A 20,862-nucleotide genomic window follows, 5' to 3' on the forward strand; every position below is an offset into this window, starting at 1 on the left:
GTAGCAATAAAAGTGAACTTATGAGTTTTGCAAAGAAAATAAAGAATTGACACACTTACTGTCAGAAAGAAATGAAACTGCTGTCACTTCAGGCTGAGTTGGAGGAATGTTTGAGACCTGGTTAGTACTTGGATGGGAGACCGCCTGGGAATACCAGGTGCTGTAAGCATTTTTCCCCCCCAAGCTTAAGAAAAAAATAGCAAAAAATGTCAACAAAAGCATCTCATTATACAAAGGATTTTATGATATATATATATGTAGACATGTATCTATTAATCTATCCGTCTATCTATACATGTGTCTGTCTGAACAAAAACAAAATGTCTAGTTTAAAATAGTTGGAATATTGACATGCTAATAATGAGTGATGCACTGGGATTTTTTAAGAACTATATCATACTCTGTCCAAACACACTGGGGTCTTTAATTCCAAGTTGTGGAGCAATGGCAAGCAGCTGAGGAGGAACTGGCAATGGGACCTTTGCTGTAAGTTTGTTAACAAAAGGAAAAGAGTGTGACTTTCATTGTCTTTTTTTAATCTGGATGTCCTTGTTTGAATTAAAAGCAAAACCATATGTTTACCCTTCACAGAAGAAACAGCTGCAGCATGATCCCCAACCTGAGAAGGTCCTGAAATAGTTGCCGCTGGTTTACTCCTGCGAGCTGTAAAGAACAATTCTTTAATATTTTCTTCACAAATGCAATGCATCTAAGCTAACAATCTGGCATTACCTGTTTTCTATGTTGCCATTTGTATTTAGAGGCTCTAAAAAACCTTTTTGGTTAGATTGTGAACTGCTATTTATAGGAAGCTTCAAAAACTAATGCTTTAACTTATACAATATGAAAACAGGTAAATCACAATAACAATGTTTTAATCATAGTACCTGGCTGGTCAAGGATTTGGCATGTTAATATCTAAGCTTGATTTTTACAACAATATGACCATTTGCATGCCAAATCCTCAAATAGCAGTCAAAAAACGCATGCAAAAACAGAAAACACTTACCGTCATCGCCGACAAGTTAGTTCCTTAGGTTAGTGGGAGGGCAAAAGAACACACACATCAGAACATGCCGGAACACGGCCAAAATAACAAACCAATGGAAAGAACACAGTAATGGAAGTCGAATTCTGTTGACAACAGAATCCTTCCTCCACACTGATGAAGAAAAACCTGTTGCTTGAGGTGCAGCCAGGACCCTGGGAACTGCTGCTGTTGATCCTAGATGCAGAAATGTCATTAGTTTCAACCATGTATAGTAAGAGCAAGTAAAGCAATATGTGAAAGCATTCCTCACTCACGTAGACTAGGGTCCAGTTTAGAAGGGGACAGCTTTAACATTTCACCCTCAAGGTCCTTATCCTCCTCCATAGCTAGAGGTCCAGACAACATCAATTGAGTTAGAAACATTAAATGAACATATCAGAATCAATATTTGCTTGTTTCTGTGAGCTAACCAAGTGGGCCTGGCGTTGGTGTGGAGGCTGCCGTTGTGCTGGTGGCTGGAGGCTGGAGGTGTCTGGCTGGACTCAGTCCTCTGCTGCTTAAGGAGATACTGCTGGAGGTTGAACATCTTACTGTTCTTGATGCAGCTTCTCCCTAAGATGAAGGTAGCATAGCCATCAGCCCTGCTGTCCCAGATCTGCCTCCAGGTCTCCTTGGCTCGGGCTCCAAAGCCAACCAAGTTGTCCCCCTCTGATGCCACAGGTGGATCGGGCTTTCTAGAGAGGAGGTACGACCTGAGGTCCTCAATCTCCTTGAATTTTTTTGCATACTCAATGAAGGACAACAGGCTGGCTTTACTGAGGCCTTGAGGGTGAAAGCTCCCACTTTGCTCCTCCTCATCTACCTTATTGATGAGGTAGATGATGTAGCCCACATCATTCTCCAGGAGCCACTTATAGGACTTGCCCTTGTACTTCCCAAACTGGAGGATGTACTCCCCCATCACCTCCAGCTGGTCGGATACATCCCCTCCTCGCTGGAAAACCAAGGTGAGAGCATTAGTTTTCACCAAATCTGGTTTTTGAGGAGGGGACTTATCCTGAAGAGAGGGCTTGTTTTTTTATTTTCATGGCCTCCTCAGATGGGTCCTGGCGTAGGTGGCCTGATGGACCCTTCCTAAAGGCCACTGACTTCTTTCCAGGAAAGAAGGTTACGGTTTGCTTCATCCTGTTCAGTGCACAATAAAATACAAGTCATATTATTTAGTATTAAAAAGTGTGATTAAATAGTTAATTAATCAGTTATTCATGTTTATAATGACTTGGATTTTTTATCATTGGGTAACAACACTTGATATTACATGCTAGATGGCTGGATAGCTACATAAAATACAATTCTTCATTACTTCAATAGCTAGAATCAGGCTTAAAATAATCACAGACAAGGATATTTGTTCAAACACACACATTAAAGGCAATTACAATCCCCAAATAACACATTATTTATTTATAAGAATAATAATAAATAATTACATGGATCTCGTCTGTGTGTATGTGTTGGGGGTCATATTGTTTGGATACATTTATTTACATTTATTTAACTAGGAAAAAACACATTGAGATCAATAATCTCATTCAAAAGATTTTGCTTATCTGTAAGCACATTGTGTTGAAATGAAAAATGCAATAAAGATAAAATTTTATTCAAAATGATCAATACGTCCTTCTGAAAAAAATAAACTAAAGCAGTGTTTCCACACCGATAATGTCTGAGCTACTACAGTACGAAGGGTTTCAAATATCGTATAAATCTCAAGTAAAAAAAGTAAAAGAAACAAAGATATATGCTTCTGGACATTGTCAGCAAGAGAGAAAAGGGAAAAATGAATGACCAATAACAAAATAACCTAATATAGCAGGTAAGAGACGTACCAAAGAATGCACGTTACCTATAACAGGCTACTTTGCAATATTAGCAAAAATAACTCAGATCCTGCTCATTTTTGTCATCAAAACTTAATAACTCAATAAAACATGTAATATTAGTGAAGTAATATTAATAAATTAAGTTTAAAAAAAAGCCAGACTTACGTTTGATTAGTTCGATTCGTTTTTGAAAGTGTCTTGTCAAAAATGGCGATCACTCAACTGGCAAAACAACGGAGGTCTCTGTCCTGCTGCAAATGTTTCTCTGGCTGTCATTCTAACATCACTGTGGTCCTTACCTGTACCAAAAGGGTGAAACAGCGCCCCCAAAACCTCCATAGTGGCCGGAAATATATTACATCCGTAGTGGTAAGAACTACCATAGAGAATGAATGGGAAAAGTTAAGGGAGTTAAGGACTACTATACGCGGTGCCCGCGCGAAAGGTCCCCGGTTCGAAACCGGGCGGAAACACCATCTATGCTCTTGGACTTCATGACTGAACTCTACATGCACTCTGTCAACCCATCACATGACCTGCTTATGGAGATTGGCTTTTGCTTCATGGACTGGGGCTTCATGTGAAAGCAATAGTCAGAGATGAATGATTTCCCTCAACCTCTCCATTTCTAATCTTTTTTTCTGTTTGATCCTCCCTCTCTTGCCCTTTTCTTATTGTCCCAATCTTTTTTGTTTTCATCCTGAAGGAAACTGTTACCTCACTTGTATAGAATCATGCATTGCCTGTCTCGGCTTTGGAGTGGTGTCATTCTTAGTGAATAGTCATTAGCAGGTAGGAAACAGGCCAGTTGGCCAGCATTTGAAGAGAGATCGGTTAAGAAAGTAGCTAAAACACCCCTTTCATGGCAACGTGAACATTGTTGTGTGTTTCCGTAGTGTAGTGGTCATCACGTTCGCCTAACACGCGAAAGGTCCCCGGTTCGAAACCGGGCGGAAACAAGCTGCTGAGCCTTTTAATGGGGCATGTCCTTAGGTAAAGGGCATTAAAGGTCAACTAGATAAAATCAAGAGACAGCCAACACTACTGAAGCACTAGACCAGCAGCACCCTCTTCAAGAGACAACTCTGTGTACAAATGCACCATTTCAAGAGCTTCCGGCCTCTGTAGAAAATGGCGGCTGACGCTTGATACATTTATCAACTTGGTTGTATTGTTGGAGACCACACTGTTTGGGCATAGGAGACACACTCAAGAAAATATTGGCAATCTGCTGAAGCAGCAGCACCCTCTTCCAGAAGAACATTTGGGGGGAAAAATGCTTACAGCACCTGGTATTCCCAGGCGGTCTCCCATCCAAGTACTAACCAGGTCTAACCCTGCTTAGCTTCCGAGATCAGACGTGCTCAGGGTGGTATGGCCGTAAGCCACAAGTTGCCGTACAAACGCACCATTTCAAGAGCTGCCAGCCTCTGCACAAAATGTGTTGTGGCTGACACCCCGACACATTTATCAACTTGGCTGTTTTGTTGGGGACCACACTGTTTGGGCATAGGAGACACACTCAAGAAAATACTGGCAATCTGCTGAAGCAGCAGCACCCTCTTCTAGAAGAACATTTGGGGGGCTTGGTATTACCAGGCGGTCTCCCATCCAAGTACTAACCAGGCCCAACCCTGCTTAGCTTCTGAGATCAGATGAGATCGGGCGTGCTCAGGGTGGTATGGCCGTAAGCCGCAACTCTGTGTACAAACGCACCATTTCAAGAGCTGCCAGCCTGTGATCCCAGCTCAAGATGAGAGCCAGCTTGGAGCCCCAGCGATGGCATGTACAGGCTTAGGTGCTGACAGACAGCATAAGTCTCCCCGTCGGGGAATCGAACCCCGGTCTTCCGCGTGACAGGCGGAGATACTGTCCACTATACTAACGAGGACTCACGCAAGCCAAACTGCTCGTTGCCTGCCCAGCCCCAGATAACTGTGTTTCAGTGTAGCAGCAATGCATAGACATCCAGAGGCCAGCATGACCAACTACGGTATCCAATGTACTACAAGCAGCAACTCCAGTGCCTAATACCGCCTGCTGCACAATCCACGAAGCACAAACAGTCACCAGAGTTGCAGCCAGTGTTTAAGGTCTCAAGTCTCCAAATGTTAGGATAAGGTCATTGGGGTGCTATGTGAATGGATTCACGCCCCTAGTGTGCATCAAATACACAGCCAGTTTCCGTAGTGTAGTGGTTATCACGTTCGCCTCACACGCGAAAGGTCCCCGGTTCGACACCGGGCGGAAACACCATCTATTCTCTTGGACTTCATCACTAAACTCTACATGCACTTTGTCAACCCATCACATGACCTGCTTATGGAGATTGGCTTTTGCTTCATGGACTGGGGCTCTCACTCTGGTCCACAACAACAAATGCTGCGGACAGGAACTGGCAAAAGGAGCTGTATAGGGGATGATGCTCAGAGACACACTCCCTGGTGAAACGTCTCATGCAATGGAACAAGTCTAACTTGATGGTGATGTCTTTGTTAAACTTGCTCCTGGATGCACAAGTGTTAATCAGGTTTCCTGAAGTTGCCTCTGTCACAATAGCCTCTGTTGTCCTCCAGCTGTCCCATGAGAGGTGCTCCTGAGGCCTAGAGTCCAGGACCTTAAAGGCAGCACAGCAGTCCCTATAAAAATAAAAAGTACTTTCATTCCATGCAAAATTATTTTACACTGCTGTACAAAACTCCTTGTTCCTTGTTCCTTGTTCTGTTTTACTCAGCAAAGATGGTGAATAAAATAATAAATAATGATAATAATAATAAATGGTGAATAAATTTAAAAAAAAAAAAGAACGTTATGAATGACAAAGTCTTTATACCCATCCACCCACTGGAATTTGGCCTTCTCCACTCCAGCTGCAGAGTACCGTCCAGCCAGACCCTCATACATCGGATGAAGTGACTGATCGCATTCTGACTGGAGCATCACCCAGCTCAGGATCATCCAGTTCTCGTTCATGATGGCATAGGAAGACATGGTGCCAGATGAGAGCGCCACCTTCCTTGCCACCTTCCTGGTGTGATCTGACCTGAGTGCCTGTCCAAAGGTCCCTTGAAGCAGCAGAGTGAGCAGCTGCTCCTGCCTCTTATACTCACTGACCAGGCAGTCGACCAGGTAGTGAGCAGAGACGGATACTCCACACCAGCCGTCAGAATCAGTGTACCCACCAAATGGAGCAGGAGTGTCACTCTGTCTGAGGAGCCCAGTGATGGTCCTTTGGCCGTACACTCCTGCCTCAGCATCTCTGACGTTCTGGATGCTGTGCAGGTAGGCCAGGTGGGCTCTCTCAAACTTCAAGTGAAGTGCCTCTGTCAGCTGCTTGGCCATGTCCTCTGCTGATCTGCCACTGCGCCTCAGCTCATCCATCACCGATCTGCAGATGACCTTTTTGTGAGTGAGGACAGCGGGGACAATGTTCTGGAGGCGCTTTGGCAGCTTCTCCAGCCACTGGGGCTTATCAGCATGCCAGCTCTTCTTGCAAGCCTTGCACATAAGTCATGAGGCTAGAAGATAATACTGGCCACTGGTGCCAATGATCACCCTTGGCCTCCCAGCGCCCGAGGAAGCCACCTGTGGTTTTAAACAATCATGAAGACAGGGTAGCACCCTCTCCGTGATACTGTGCTCTGGCTTCCAAATGAAGAAAGGATGGAGCTGGAAGTACTTGGGTGAGGGCAAATCATGGATGGAATCTACTAGCTCGGGCTGAGGTGGATAACGCCACAGGGAGAGCATATTCATATACTGGATGCGACCCTGGCCACAGGCCAAGTGCTTCCATCTCTGCCTTCATCCATATTCTCTGCTGTTGAGAACAATTCCACCTTTCGACATCCTGATCATATGCTGGGACAGTCACTCCAGGCTGTGGGACAGGAGGCACTGGACACGGCTGAGCTGTCCACACAAAGTATATAAAATATAACAGTACATTCTCATTTTAAAAAATGAACAAAATGAAAGCTAGTTGTACTTTAATGAATGTGCTATGGTTAACCTGTGCCAAAGAAATGAATACCTTCATCATGGATAGTATCCCCTGCACTTCTGCAGGGGAAAATCTCTGATGATGCTGGTATGGACACTCTAGGCTGTGGACTAGGAGGCTCTGGACAAGGCTGAGCTGTAAAACACAAATTACGTCAAATATTACAGTACAATTTCATTTAAAGAAATAATGTAATACGACTATCTTTCATTAAATGAAAGACAGTCATACATTAATGGATGCTATGGTTAACTTGTGCCAAGAAATTAATACCTTCATCATGGCCAGTATCCCCCTGAACTTCCAGGGTGTGGGGGGTCTCTGTTGGTGGATCTACAAGTTAAGGATCAAACAGGTAAGGTAGTTGAGCAGTAGCAATAAAAGTGAACTTATGAGTTTTTCAAAGAAAATAAAGAATTGACACACTTACTGTCAGAAAGAAATGAAACTGCTGTCACTTCAGGCTGAGTTGGAGGAATGTTTGAGACTGGCTCTCTGTGTGCTTAAGAAAAAATAGCAAAAAATGTCAACAAAAGCATCTCATTATACAAAGGATTTTATGATGTTATATATATATATATATAGACATGTATCTATTAATCTATCCGTCTATCTATACATGTGTCTGTCTGAACAAAAACAAAATGTCTAGTTTAAAATAGTTGGAATATTGACATGCTAATAATGAGTGATGCACTGGGATTTTTTAAGAACTATATCATACTCTGTCCAAACACACTGGGGTCTTTAATTCCAAGTTGTGGAGCAATGGCAAGCAGCTGAGGAGGAACTGGCAATGGGACCTTTGCTGTAAGTTTGTGAACAAAAGGAAAAGAGTGTGACTTTCATTGTCTTTTTTTAATCTGGATGTCCTTGTTTAAATTAAAAGCAAAACAATATGTTTACCCTTCACAGAAGAAACAGCTGCAGCATGATCCCCAACCTGAGAAGGTCCTGAAATAGTTGCCGCTGGTTTACTCCTGCGAGCTGTAAAGAACAATTCTTTAATATTTTCTTCACAAATGCAATGCATTTAAGCTAACAATCTGGCATTACCTGTTTTCTATGTTGCCATTTGTATTTAGAGGCTCTAAAAAACCTTTTTGGTTAGATTGTGAACTGCTATTTATAGGAAGCTTCAAATACTAATGCTTTCACTTATACAATATGAAAACAGGTAAAGCACAATAACAATGTTTTAATCATAGTACCTGGCTGGTCAAGGATTTGGCATGTTAATATCTAAGCTTGATTTTTACAACAATATGACCATTTGCATGCCAAATCCTCAAATAGCAGTCAAAAAACGCATGCAAAAACAGAAAACACTTACCGTCATCGCCGACAAGTTAGTTCCTTAGGTTAGTGGGAGGGCAAAAGAACACACACATCAGAACATGCCGGAACACGGCCAAAATAACAAACCAATGGAAAGAACACAGTAATGGAAGTCGAATTCTGTTGACAACAGAATCCTTCCTCCACACTGATGAAGAAAAACCTGTTGCTTGAGGTGCAGCCAGGACCCTGGGAACTGCTGCTGTTGATCCTAGATGCAGAAATGTCATTAGTTTCAACCATGTATAGTAAGAGCAAGTAAAGCAATATGTGAAAGCATTCCTCACTCACGTAGACTAGGGTCCAGTTTAGAAGGGGACAGATTTAACATTTCACCCTCAAGGTCCTTATCCTCCTCCATAGCTAGAGGTCCAAACAACATCAATTGAGTTAGAAACATTAAATGAACATATCAGAATCAATATTTGCTTGTTTCTGTGAGCTAACCAAGTGGGCCTGGCGTTGGTGTGGAGGCTGCCGTTGTGCTGGAGGCTGGAGGCTGGAGGTGTCTGGCTGGACTCAGTCCTCTGCTGCTTAAGGAGATACTGCTGGAGGTTGAACATCTTACTGTTCTTGATGCAGCTTCTCCCTAAGATGAAGGTAGCATAGCCATCAGCCCTGCTCTCCCAGATCTGCCTCCAGGTCTCCTTGGCTTGGGCTCCAAAGCCAACCAAGTTGTCCCCCTCTGATGCCACGGGTGGATCGGGCTTTCTAGAGAGGAGGTACGACCTGAGGTCCTCAATCTCCTTGAATTTTTTTGCATACTCAATGAAGGACAACAGGCTGGCTTTACTGAGGCCTTGAGGGTGAAAGCTCCCACTTTGCTCCTCCTCATCTACCTTATTGATGAGGTAGATGATGTAGCCCACATCATTCTCCAGGAGCCACTTATAGGACTTGCCCTTGTACTTCCCAAACTGGAGGATGTACTCCCCCATCACCTCCAGCTGGTCGGATACATCCCCTCCTCGCTGGAAAACCAAGGTGAGAGCATTAGTTTTCACCAAATCTGGTTTTTGAGGAGGGGACTTATCCTGAAGAGAGGGCTTGTTTTTTATTTTCATGGCCTCCTCAGATGGGTCCTGGCGTAGGTGGCCTGATGGACCCTTCCTAAAGGCCACTGACTTCTTTCCAGGAAAGAAGGTTACGGTTTGCTTCATCCTGTTCAGTGCACAATAAAATACAAGTCATATTATTTAGTATTAAAAAGTGTGATTAAATAGTTAATTAATCAGTTATTCATGTTTATAATGACTTGGATTTTTTATCATTGGGTAACAACACTTGATATTACATGCTAGATGGCTGGATAGCTACATAAAATACAATTCTTCATTACTTCAATAGCTAGAATCAGGCTTAAAATAATCACAGACAAGGATATTTGTTCAAACACACACATTAAAGGCAATTACAATCCCCAAATAACACATTATTTATTTATAAGAATAATAATAAATAATAAATAATTACATGGATCTCGTCTGTGTCTATGTGTTGGGGGTCATATTGTTTGGATACATTTATTTACATTTATTTAACTGGGAAAAAACACATTGAGATCAATAATCTCATTCAAAAGATTTTGCTTATCTGTAAGCACATTGTGTTGAAATGAAAAATGCAATAAAGATAAAATTTTATTCAAAATGATCAATACGTCCTTCTGAAAAAAATAAACTAAAGCAAAGTTTCCACACCGATAATGTTTGAGCTACTACAGTACGAAGGGTTTCAAATATCGTATAAATCTCAAGTAAAAAAAGTAAAAGAAACAAAGATATATGCTTCTGGACATTGTCAGCAAGAGAGAAAAGGGAAAAATGAATGACCAATAACAAAATAACCTAATATAGCAGGTAAGAGACGTACCAAAGAATGCACGTTACCTATAACAGGCTACTTTGCAATGTTAGCAAAAATAACTCAGATCCTGCTCATTTTTGTCATCAAAACTTAATAACTCAATAAAACATGTAATATTAGTGAAGTAATATTAATAAATTAAGTTTAAAAAAAAGCCAGACTTACGCTTTGATTAGTTCGATTCGTTTTTGAAAGTGTCTTGTCAAAAATGGCGATCACTCAACTGGCAAAACAACGGAGGTCTCTGTCCTGCTGCAAATGTTTCTCTGGCTGTCATTCTAACATCACTGTGGTCCTTACCTGTACCAAAAGGGTGAAACAGCGCCCCCAAAACCTCCATAGTGGCCGGAAATATATTACATCCGTAGTGGTAAGAACTACCATAGAGAATGAATGGGAAAAGTTAAGGGAGTTAAGGACTACTATACGCGGTGCCCGCGCGAAAGGTCCCCGGTTCGAAACCGGGCGGAAACACCATCTATGCTCTTGGACTTCATGACTGAACTCTACATGCACTCTGTCAACCCATCACATGACCTGCTTATGGAGATTGGCTTTTGCTTCATGGACTGGGGCTTCATGTGAAAGCAATAGTCAGAGATTAATGATTTCCCTCAACCTCTCCATTTCTAATCTTTTTTTCTGTTTGATCCTCCCTCTCTTGCCCTTTTCTTATTGTCCCAATCTTTTTTGTTTTCATCCTGAAGGAAACTGTTACCTCACTTGTATAGAATCATGCATTGCCTGTCTCGGCTTTGGAGTGGTGTCATTCTTAGTGAATAGTCATTAGCAGGTAGGAAACAGGCCAGTTGGCCAGCATTTGAAGAGAGATCGGTTAAGAAAGTAGCATAAACACCCCTTTCATGGCAACGTGAACATTGTTGTGTGTTTCCGTAGTGTAGTGGTCATCACGTTCGCCTAACACGCGAAAGGTCCCCGGTTCGAAACCGGGCGGAAACAAGCTGCTGAGCCTTTTAATGGGGCATGTCCTTAGGTAAAGGGCATTAAAGGTCAACTAGATAAAATCAAGAGACAGCCAACACTACTGAAGCACTAGACCAGCAGCACCCGCTTCAAGAGACAACTCTGTGTACAAATGCACCATTTCAAGAGCTTCCGGCCTCTGTAGAAAATGTGTTGCGGCTGACGCCCCGATACATTTATCAACTTGGTTGTGTTGTTGGAGACCACACTGTTTGGGCATAGGAGACACACTCAAGAAAATATTGGCAATCTGCTGAAGCAGCAGCACCCTCTTCCAGAAGAACATTTGGGGGGAAAAATGCTTACAGCACCTGGTATTCCCAGGCGGTCTCCCATCCAAGTACTAACCAGGTCTAACCCTGCTTAGCTTCCAAGATCAGACGTGCTCAGGGTGGTATGGCCGTAAGCCACAACTCTGTGTACAAACGCACCATTTCAAGAGCTGCCGGCCTCTGCAGAAAATGTGTTGGGGCTCACGTCCCGACACATTTATCAACTTGGCTGTTTTGTTGGAGACCACACTGTTCGGGCATAGGAGACACACTCAAGAAAATACTGGCAATCTGCTGAAGCAGCAGCACCCTCTTCGAGAAGAACATTTGGGGGGAAGAATGCTTATAGCGCTTGGTATTACCAGGCGGTCTCCCATCCAAGTACTAACCAGGTCTAACCCTGCTTAGCTTCCAAGATCAGACGTGCTCAGGGTGGTATGGCCGTAAGCCGCAACTCTGTGTACAAACGCACCATTTCAAGAGCTGCCAGCCTGTGATCCCAGCTCAAGATGAGAGCCAGCTTGGAGCCCCAGCGATGGCATGTACAGGCTTAGGTGCTGACAGACAGCATAAGTCTCCCCGTCGGGGAATCGAACCCCGGTCTTCCGCGTGACAGGCGGAGATACTGTCCACTATACTAACGAGGACTCACGCAAGCCAAACTGCTCCTTGCCTGCCCAGCCCCAGATAACTGTGTTTCAGTGTAGCAGCAATGCATAGACATCCAGAGGCCAGCATGACCAACTACGGTATCCAATGTACTACAAGCAGCAACTCCAGTGCCTAATACCGCCTGCTGCACAATCCACGAAGCACAAACAGTCACCAGAGTTGCAGCCAGTGTTTAAGGTCTCAAGTCTCCAAATGTTAGGATAAGGTCATTGGGGTGCTATGTGAATGGATTCACGCCCCTAGTGTGCATCAAATACACAGCCAGTTTCCGTAGTGTAGTGGTTATCACGTTCGCCTCACACGCGAAAGGTCCCCGGTTCGACACCGGGCGGAAACACCATCTATTCTCTTGGACTTCATCACTAAACTCTACATGCACTTTGTCAACCCATCACATGACCTGCTTATGGAGATTGGCTTTTGCTTCATGGACTGGGGCTCACTCTGGTCCACAACAACAAATGCTGGACAGGAACTGGCAAAAGGAGCTGTATAGGGGATGATGCTCAGAGACACACTCCCTGGTGAAACGTCTCATGCAATGGAACAAGTCTAACTTGATGGTGATGTCTTTGTTAAACTTGCTCCTGGATGCACAAGTGTTAATCAGGTTTCCTGAAGTTGCCTCTGTCACAATAGCCTCTGTTGTCCTCCAGCTGTCCCATGAGAGGTGCTCCTGAGGCCTAGAGTCCAGGACCTTAAAGGCAGCACAGCAGTCCCTATAAAAATAAAAAGTACTTTCATTCCATGCAAAATTATTTTACACTGCTGTACAAAACTCCTTGTTCCTTGTTCTGTTTTACTCAGCAAAGATGGTGAATAAAATAATAAATAATGATAATAATAATAAATGGTGAATAAATTTAAAAAAAAAAAAGAACGTTATGAATGACAAAGTCTTTATACCCATCCACCCACTGGAATTTGGCCTTCTCCACTCCAGCTGCAGAGTACCAGCCAGACCCTCATACATCGGATGAAGTGACTGATCGCATTCTGACTGGAGCATCACCCAGCTCAGGATCATCCAGTTCTCATTCATGATGGCATAGGAAGACATGGTGCCAGATGAGAGCGCCACCTTCCTTGCCACCTTCCTGGTGTGATCTGACCTGAGTGCCTGTCCAAAGGTCCCTTGAAGCAGCAGAGTGAGCAGCTGCTCCTGCCTCTTATACTCACTGACCAGGCAGTCGACCAGGTAGTGAGCAGAGACGGATACTCCACACCAGCCGTCAGAATCAGCGTACCCACCAAATGGAGCAGGAGTGTCACTCTGTCTGAGGAGCCCAGTGATGGTCCTTTGGCCGTACACTCCTGCCTCAGCATCTCTGACGTTCTGGATGCTGTTTAGGTAGGCCAGGTGGGCTCTCTCAAACTTCAAGTGATGTGCCTCTGTCAGCTGCTTGGCCATGTCCTCTGCTGATCTGCCACTGCGCCTCATCCATCACCGATCTGCAGATGACCTTTTTGTGAGTGAGGACAGCGGGGACAATGTTCTGGAGGCGCTTTGGCAGCTTCTCCAGCCACTGGGGCTTATCAGCATGCCAGCTCTTCTTGCAAGCCTTGCACATAAGTCATGAGGCTAGAAGATAATACTGGCCACTGGTGCCAATGATCACCCTTGGCCTCCCAGCGCCCGAGGAAGCCACCTGTGGTTTTAAACAATCATGAAGACAGGGTAGCACCTGGTTATTTCGGGCCCTCTCCGTGATACTGTGCTCTGGCTTCCAAATGAAGAAAGGATGGAGCTGGAAGTACTTGGGTGAGGGCAAATCATGGATGGAATCTACTAGCTCGGGCTGAGGTGGATAACGCCACAGGGAGAGCATATTCATATACTGGATGCGACCCTGGCCACAGGCCAAGTGCTTCCATCTCTGCCTTCATCCATATTCTCTGCTGTTGAGAACAATTCCACCTTTCGACATCCTGATCATATGCTGGGACAGTCACTCCAGGCTGTGGGACAGGAGGCACTGGACACGGCTGAGCTGTCCACACAAAGTATATAAAATATAACAGTACATTCTCATTTTAAAAAATGAACAAAATGAAAGCTAGTTGTACTTTAATGAATGTGCTATGGTTAACCTGTGCCAAAGAAATGAATACCTTCATCATGGATAGTATCCCCCTGCACTTCTGCAGGGGGGAAAATCTCTGATGATGCTGGTATGGACACTCTAGGCTGTGGACTAGGAGGCTCTGGACAAGGCTGAGCTGTAAAACACAAATTACGTCAAATATTACAGTACAATTTCATTTAAAGAAATAATGTAGCAATACGACTATCTTTCATTAAATGAAAGACAGTCATACATTAATGGATGCTATGGTTAACTTGTGCCAAGAAATTAATACCTTCATCATGGCCAGTATCCCCCTGAACTTCCAGGGTGTGGGGGGTCTCTGTTGGTGGATCTACAAGTTAAGGATCAAACAGGTAAGGTAGTTGAGCAGTAGCAATAAAAGTGAACTTATGAGTTTTTCAAAGAAAATAAAGAATTGACACACTTACTGTCAGAAAGAAATGAAACTGCTGTCACTTCAGGCTGAGTTGGAGGAATGTTTGAGACTGGCTCTCTGTGTGCTTAAGAAAAAAATAGCAAAAAAGTCAACAAAAGCATCTCATTATACAAAGGATTTTATGATGTTATATATATATATATAGACATGTATCTATTAATCTATCCGTCTATCTATACATGTGTCTGTCTGAACAAAAACAAAATGTCTAGTTTAAAATAGTTGGAATATTGACATGCTAATAATGAGTGATGCACTGGGATTTTTTAAGAACTATATCATACTCTGTCCAAACACACTGGGGTCTTTAATTCCAAGTTGTGGAGCAATGGCAAGCAGCTGAGGAGGAACTGGCAATGGGACCTTTGCTGTAAGTTTGTGAACAAAAGGAAAAGAGTGTGACTTTCATTGTCTTTTTAATCTGGATGTCCTTGTTTAAATTAAAAGCAAAACAATATGTTTACCCTTCACAGAAGAAACAGCTGCAGCATGATCCCCAACCTGAGAAGGTCCTGAAATAGTTGCCGCTGGTTTACTCCTGCGAGCTGTAAAGAACAATTCTTTAATATTTTCTTCACAAATGCAATGCATTTAAGCTAACAATCTGGCATTACCTGTTTTCTATGTTGCCATTTGTATTTAGAGGCTCTAAAAAACCTTTTTGGTTAGATTGTGAACTGCTATTTATAGGAAGCTTCAAAACTAATGCTTTCACTTATACAATATGAAAACAGGTAAAGCACAATAACAATGTTTTAATCATAGTACCTGGCTGGTCAAGGATTTGGCATGTTAATATCTAAGCTTGATTTTTACAACAATATGACCATTTGCATGCCAAATCCTCAAATAGCAGTCAAAAAACGCATGCAAAAACAGAAAACACTTACCGTCATCGCCGACAAGTTAGTTCCTTAGGTTAGTGGGAGGGCAAAAGAACACACACATCAGAACATGCCGGAACACGGCCAAAATAACAAACCAATGGAAAGAACACAGTAATGGAAGTCGAATTCTGTTGACAACAGAATCCTTCCTCCACACTGATGAAGAAAAACCTGTTGCTTGAGGTGCAGCCAGGACCCTGGGAACTGCTGCTGTTGATCCTAGATGCAGAAATGTCATTAGTTTCAACCATGTATAGTAAGAGCAAGTAAAGCAATATGTGAAAGCATTCCTCACTCACGTAGACTAGGGTCCAGTTTAGAAGGGGACAGATTTAACATTTCACCCTCAAGGTCCTTATCCTCCTCCATAGCTAGAGGTCCAAACAACATCAATTGAGTTAGAAACATTAAATGAACATATCAGAATCAATATTTGCTTGTTTCTGTGAGCTAACCAAGTGGGCCTGGCGTTGGTGTGGAGGCTGCCGTTGTGCTGGAGGCTGGAGGCTGGAGGTGTCTGGCTGGACTCAGTCCTCTGCTGCTTAAGGAGATACTGCTGGAGGTTGAACATCTTACTGTTCTTGATGCAGCTTCTCCCTAAGATGAAGGTAGCATAGCCATCAGCCCTGCTCTCCCAGATCTGCCTCCAGGTCTCCTTGGCTTGGGCTCCAAAGCCAACCAAGTTGTACGACCTGAGGTCCTCAATCTCCTTGAATTTTTTTGCATACTCAATGAAGGACAACAGGCTGGCTTTACTGAGGCCTTGAGGGTGAAAGCTCCCACTTTGCTCCTCCTCATCTACCTTATTGATGAGGTAGATGATGTAGCCCACATCATTCTCCAGGAGCCACTTATAGGACTTGCCCTTGTACTTCCCAAACTGGAGGATGTACTCCCCCATCACCTCCAGCTGGTCGGATACATCCCCTCCTCGCTGGAAAACCAAGGTGAGAGCATTAGTTTTCACCAAATCTGGTTTTTGAGGAGGGGACTTATCCTGAAGAGAGGGCTTGTTTTTTATTTTCATGGCCTCCTCAGATGGGTCCTGGCGTAGGTGGCCTGATGGACCCTTCCTAAAGGCCACTGACTTCTTTCCAGGAAAGAAGGTTACGGTTTGCTTCATCCTGTTCAGTGCACAATAAAATACAAGTCATATTAGATAGTATTAAAAAGTGTGATTAAATAGTTAATTAATCAGTTATTCATGTTTATAATGACTTGGATTTTTATCATTGTGTAACAACACTTGATATTACATGCTAGATGGCTGGATAGCTACATAAAATACAATTCTTCATTACTTCAATAGCTAGAATCAGGCTTAAAATAATCACAGACAAGGATATTTGTTCAAACACACACATTAAAGGCAATTACAATCCCCAAATAACACATTATTTATTGATAAGAATAATAATAAATAATAAATAATTACATGGATCTCGTCTGTGTCTATGTGTTGGGGTCATATTGTTTGGATACATTTATTTACATTTATTTAACTGGGAAAAAACACATTGAGATCAATAATCTCATTCAAAAGATTTTGCTTATCTGTAAGCACATTGTGTTGAAATGAAAATGCAATAAAGATAAAATTTTATTCAAAATGATCAATACGTCCTTCTGAAAAATAAACTAAAGCAAAGTTTCCACACCGATAATGTTTGAGCTACTACAGCGAAGGGTTTCAAATATCGGATAAATATCAAGCACAAAAAGTAAAAGAAACAAAGATATATGCTTCTGGACATTGTCAGCAAGAGAGAAAAGGGAAAAATGAATGACCAATAACAAAATAACCTAATATAGCAGGTAAGAGACGTACCAAAGAATGCACGTTACCTATAACAGGCTACTTTGCAATGTTAGCAAAAATAACTCAGATCCTGCTCATTTTTGTCATCAAAACTTAATAACTCAATAAAACATGTAATATTAGTGAAGTAATATTAATAAATTAAGTTTAAAAAAAGCCAGACTTACGTTTGATTAGTTCGATTCGTTTTTGAAAGTGTCTTGTCAAAAATGGCGATCACTCAACTGGCAAAACAACGGAGGTCTCTGTCCTGCTGCAAATGTTTCTCTGGCTGTCATTCTAACATCACTGTGGTCCTTACCTGTACCAAAAGGGTGAAACAGCGCCCCCAAAACCTCCATAGTGGCCGGAAATATATTACATCCGTAGTGGTAAGAACTACCATAGAGAATGAATGGGAAAAGTTAAGGGAGTTAAGGACTACTATACGCGGTGCCCGCGCGAAAGGTCCCCGGTTCGAAACCGGGCGGAAACACCATCTATGCTCTTGGACTTCATGACTGAACTCTACATGCACTCTGTCAACCCATCACATGACCTGCTTATGGAGATTGGCTTTTGCTTCATGGACTGGGGCTTCATGTGAAAGCAATAGTCAGAGATTAATGATTTCCCTCAACCTCTCCATTTCTAATCTTTTTCTGTCCCCTGAACTTCCTGCTGGTACTCTGGGGATCTCTCCAGGTAGCTTCAGTAGCTAAAGTCTCAGTCTTTCAAGGCTTCCAAGAACAGACTGCTCAGAAAGAAATGACAAGTTCACATGCTCTGTTGGCATGAAACTGGCATTCAAGTGGCCTCTGCAGCCAAAATGTGGGGCTCACGTCAGCACACATTTATCAACTGTGTTTTTTGGAGACCACACTGTTTGGGCCTAGGAGACACACTCAAGAAAATCCTGGCACACTGCTGAAGCAGCACCCTCTTCTATAAGAACATTTGGAGGAAAATGGAAAAAATGCTTACAGCACCTGGTATTCCCAGACGGTCTCCATCCAAGTACTAACAAAGTCCGACCCTGCTTAGCTTCTGAGATCAGATGAGATCGGGCGTGCTCAGGGTGGTATGGCCGTAAGCCGCAACTCTGTGTACAAACGCACCATTTCAAGAGCTGCCAGCCTGTGATCCCAGCTCAAGATGAGAGCCAGCTTGGAGCCCCAGCGATGGCATGTACAGGCTTAGGTGCTGACAGACAGCATAAGTCTCCCCGTCGGGGAATCGAACCCCGGTCTTCCGCGTGACAGGCGGAGATACTGTCCACTATACTAACGAGGACTCACGCAAGCCAAACTGCTCGTTGCCTGCCCAGGCCCAGATAACTGTGTTTCAGTGTAGCAGCAATGCATAGACATCCAGAGGCCAGCATGACCAACTACGGTATCCAATGTACTACAAGCAGCAACTCCAGTGCCTAATACCGCCTGCTGCACAATCCACGAAGCACAAACAGTCACCAGAGTTGCAGCCAGTGTTTAAGGTCTCAAGTCTCCAAATGTTAGGATAAGGTCACTGGGGTGCTATGTGAATGGATTCACGCCCCTAGTGTGCATCAAATACACAGCCAGTTTCCGTAGTGTAGTGGTTATCACGTTCGCCTCACACGCGAAAGGTCCCCGGTTCGACACCGGGCGGAAACACCATCTATTCTCTTGGACTTCATGACTAAACTCTACATGCACTTTGTCAACCCATCACATGACCTGCTTATGGAGATTGGCTTTTGCTTCATGGACTGGGGCTCTCACTCTGGTCCACAACAACAAATGCTGCGGACAGGAACTGGCAAAGGAGCTGTATAGGGGATGATGCTCAGAGACACACTCCCTGGTGAAACGTCTCATGCAATGGAACAAGTCTAACTTGATGGTGATGTCTTTGTTAAACTTGCTCCTGGATGCACAAGTGTTAATCAGGTTTCCTGAAGTTGCCTCTGTCACAATAGCCTCTGTTGTCCTCCAGCTGTCCCATGAGAGGTGCTCCTGAGGCCTAGAGTCCAGGACCTTAAAGGCAGCACAGCAGTCCCTATAAAAATAAAAAGTACTTTCATTCCATGCAAAATTATTTTACACTGCTGTACAAAACTCCTTGTTGTTCCTTGTTCTGTTTTACTCAGCAAAGATGGTGAATAAAATAATAAATAATGATAATAATAATAAATGGTGAATAAATTTAAAAAAAGGAATGTTATGAATGACAAAGTCTTTATACCTATCCACCCACTGGAATTTGGCCTTCTCCACTCCAGCTGCAGAGTACCGTCCAGCCAGACCCTCATACATCGGATGAAGTGACTGATCGCATTCTGACTGGAGCATCACCCAGCTCAGGATCATCCAGTTCTCGTTCATGATGGCATAGGAAGACATGGTGCCAGATGAGAGCGCCACCTTCCTTGCCACCTTCCTGGTGTGATCTGACCTGAGTGCCTGTCCAAAGGTCCCTTGAAGCAGCAGAGTGAGCAGCTGCTCCTGCCTCTTATACTCACTGACCAGGCAGTCGACCAGGTAGTGAGCAGAGACGGATACTCCACACCAGCCGTCAGAATCAGCGTACCCACCAAATGGAGCAGGAGTGTCACTCTGTCTGAGGAGCCCAGTGATGGTCCTTTGGCCGTACACTCCTGCCTCAGCATCTCTGACGTTCTGGATGCTGTGCAGGTAGGCCAGGTGGGCTCTCTCAAACTTCAAGTGAAGTGCCTCTGTCAGCTGCTTGGCCATGTCCTCTGCTGATCTGCCACTGCGCCTCAGCTCATCCATCACCGATCTGCAGATGACCTTTTTGTGAGTGAGGACAGCGGGGACAATGTTCTGGAGGCGCTTTGGCAGCTTCTCCAGCCACTGGGGCTTATCAGCATGCCAGCTCTTCTTGCAAGCCTTGCACATAAGTCATGAGGCTAGAAGATAATACTGGCCACTGGTGCCAATGATCACCCTTGGCCTCCCAGCGCCCGAGGAAGCCACCTGTGGTTTTAAACAATCATGAAGACAGGGTAGCACCTGGTTATTTCGGGCCCTCTCCGTGATACTGTGCTCTGGCTTCCAAATGAAGAAAGGATGGAGCTGGAAGTACTTGGGTGAGGGCAAATCATGGATGGAATCTACTAGCTCGGGCTGAGGTGGATAACGCCACAGGGAGAGCATATTCATATACTGGATGCGACCCTGGCCACAGGCCAAGTGCTTCCATCTCTGCCTTCATCCATATTCTCTGCTGTTGAGAACAATTCCACCTTTCGACATCCTGATCATATGCTGGGACAGTCACTCCAGGCTGTGGGACAGGAGGCACTGGACACGGCTGAGCTGTCCACACAAAGTATATAAAATATAACAGTACATTCTCATTTTAAAAAATGAACAAAATGAAAGCTAGTTGTACTTTAATGAATGTGCTATGGTTAACCTGTGCCAAAGAAATGAATACCTTCATCATGGATAGTATCCCCCTGCACTTCTGCAGGGGGGAAAATCTCTGATGATGCTGGTATGGACACTCTAGGCTGTGGACTAGGAGGCTCTGGACAAGGCTGAGCTGTAAAACACAAATTACGTCAAATATTACAGTACAATTTCATTTAAAGAAATAATGTAGCAATACGACTATCTTTCATTAAATGAAAGACAG

General features: G+C 43.6%; 8 non-coding genes and 4 pseudogenes across 8 annotated transcripts; 5 read left to right on the forward strand and 7 right to left on the reverse strand.

The window, feature by feature from the left end:
* The first annotated feature begins 3,760 nt into the window (after window positions 1-3,760).
* trnav-aac lies at window positions 3,761-3,833 on the forward strand. The gene has a single exon. It is a non-coding gene; the product is annotated as a tRNA-Val (tRNA).
* A 318-nt stretch (window positions 3,834-4,151) lies between these two features.
* Window positions 4,152-4,260, reverse strand: LOC121522039 (annotated as a pseudogene).
* A 188-nt stretch (window positions 4,261-4,448) lies between these two features.
* LOC121521985 lies at window positions 4,449-4,567 on the reverse strand (annotated as a pseudogene).
* Window positions 4,568-4,693: 126 nt separating this feature from the next.
* On the reverse strand, window positions 4,694-4,765 carry trnad-guc. Its single transcript has one exon. It is a non-coding gene; the product is annotated as a tRNA-Asp (tRNA).
* A 289-nt stretch (window positions 4,766-5,054) lies between these two features.
* Window positions 5,055-5,127, forward strand: trnav-cac. The gene has a single exon. It is a non-coding gene; the product is annotated as a tRNA-Val (tRNA).
* Window positions 5,128-10,968: 5,841 nt separating this feature from the next.
* On the forward strand, window positions 10,969-11,041 carry trnav-aac. The gene has a single exon. It is a non-coding gene; the product is annotated as a tRNA-Val (tRNA).
* A 323-nt stretch (window positions 11,042-11,364) lies between these two features.
* Window positions 11,365-11,473, reverse strand: LOC121522046 (annotated as a pseudogene).
* A 439-nt stretch (window positions 11,474-11,912) lies between these two features.
* Window positions 11,913-11,984, reverse strand: trnad-guc. Its single transcript has one exon. It is a non-coding gene; the product is annotated as a tRNA-Asp (tRNA).
* A 289-nt stretch (window positions 11,985-12,273) lies between these two features.
* On the forward strand, window positions 12,274-12,346 carry trnav-cac. Its single transcript has one exon. It is a non-coding gene; the product is annotated as a tRNA-Val (tRNA).
* A 5,851-nt stretch (window positions 12,347-18,197) lies between these two features.
* LOC121522031 lies at window positions 18,198-18,315 on the reverse strand (annotated as a pseudogene).
* A 126-nt stretch (window positions 18,316-18,441) lies between these two features.
* On the reverse strand, window positions 18,442-18,513 carry trnad-guc. Its single transcript has one exon. It is a non-coding gene; the product is annotated as a tRNA-Asp (tRNA).
* Window positions 18,514-18,802: 289 nt separating this feature from the next.
* On the forward strand, window positions 18,803-18,875 carry trnav-cac. The gene has a single exon. It is a non-coding gene; the product is annotated as a tRNA-Val (tRNA).
* Window positions 18,876-20,862: the final 1,987 nt, after the last annotated feature.

The sequence above is a fragment of the Cheilinus undulatus genome, linkage group 14 (assembly GCF_018320785.1).
Source record: "Cheilinus undulatus linkage group 14, ASM1832078v1, whole genome shotgun sequence".
NCBI classification, from domain to species: Eukaryota; Metazoa; Chordata; class Actinopteri; order Labriformes; family Labridae; genus Cheilinus; species Cheilinus undulatus.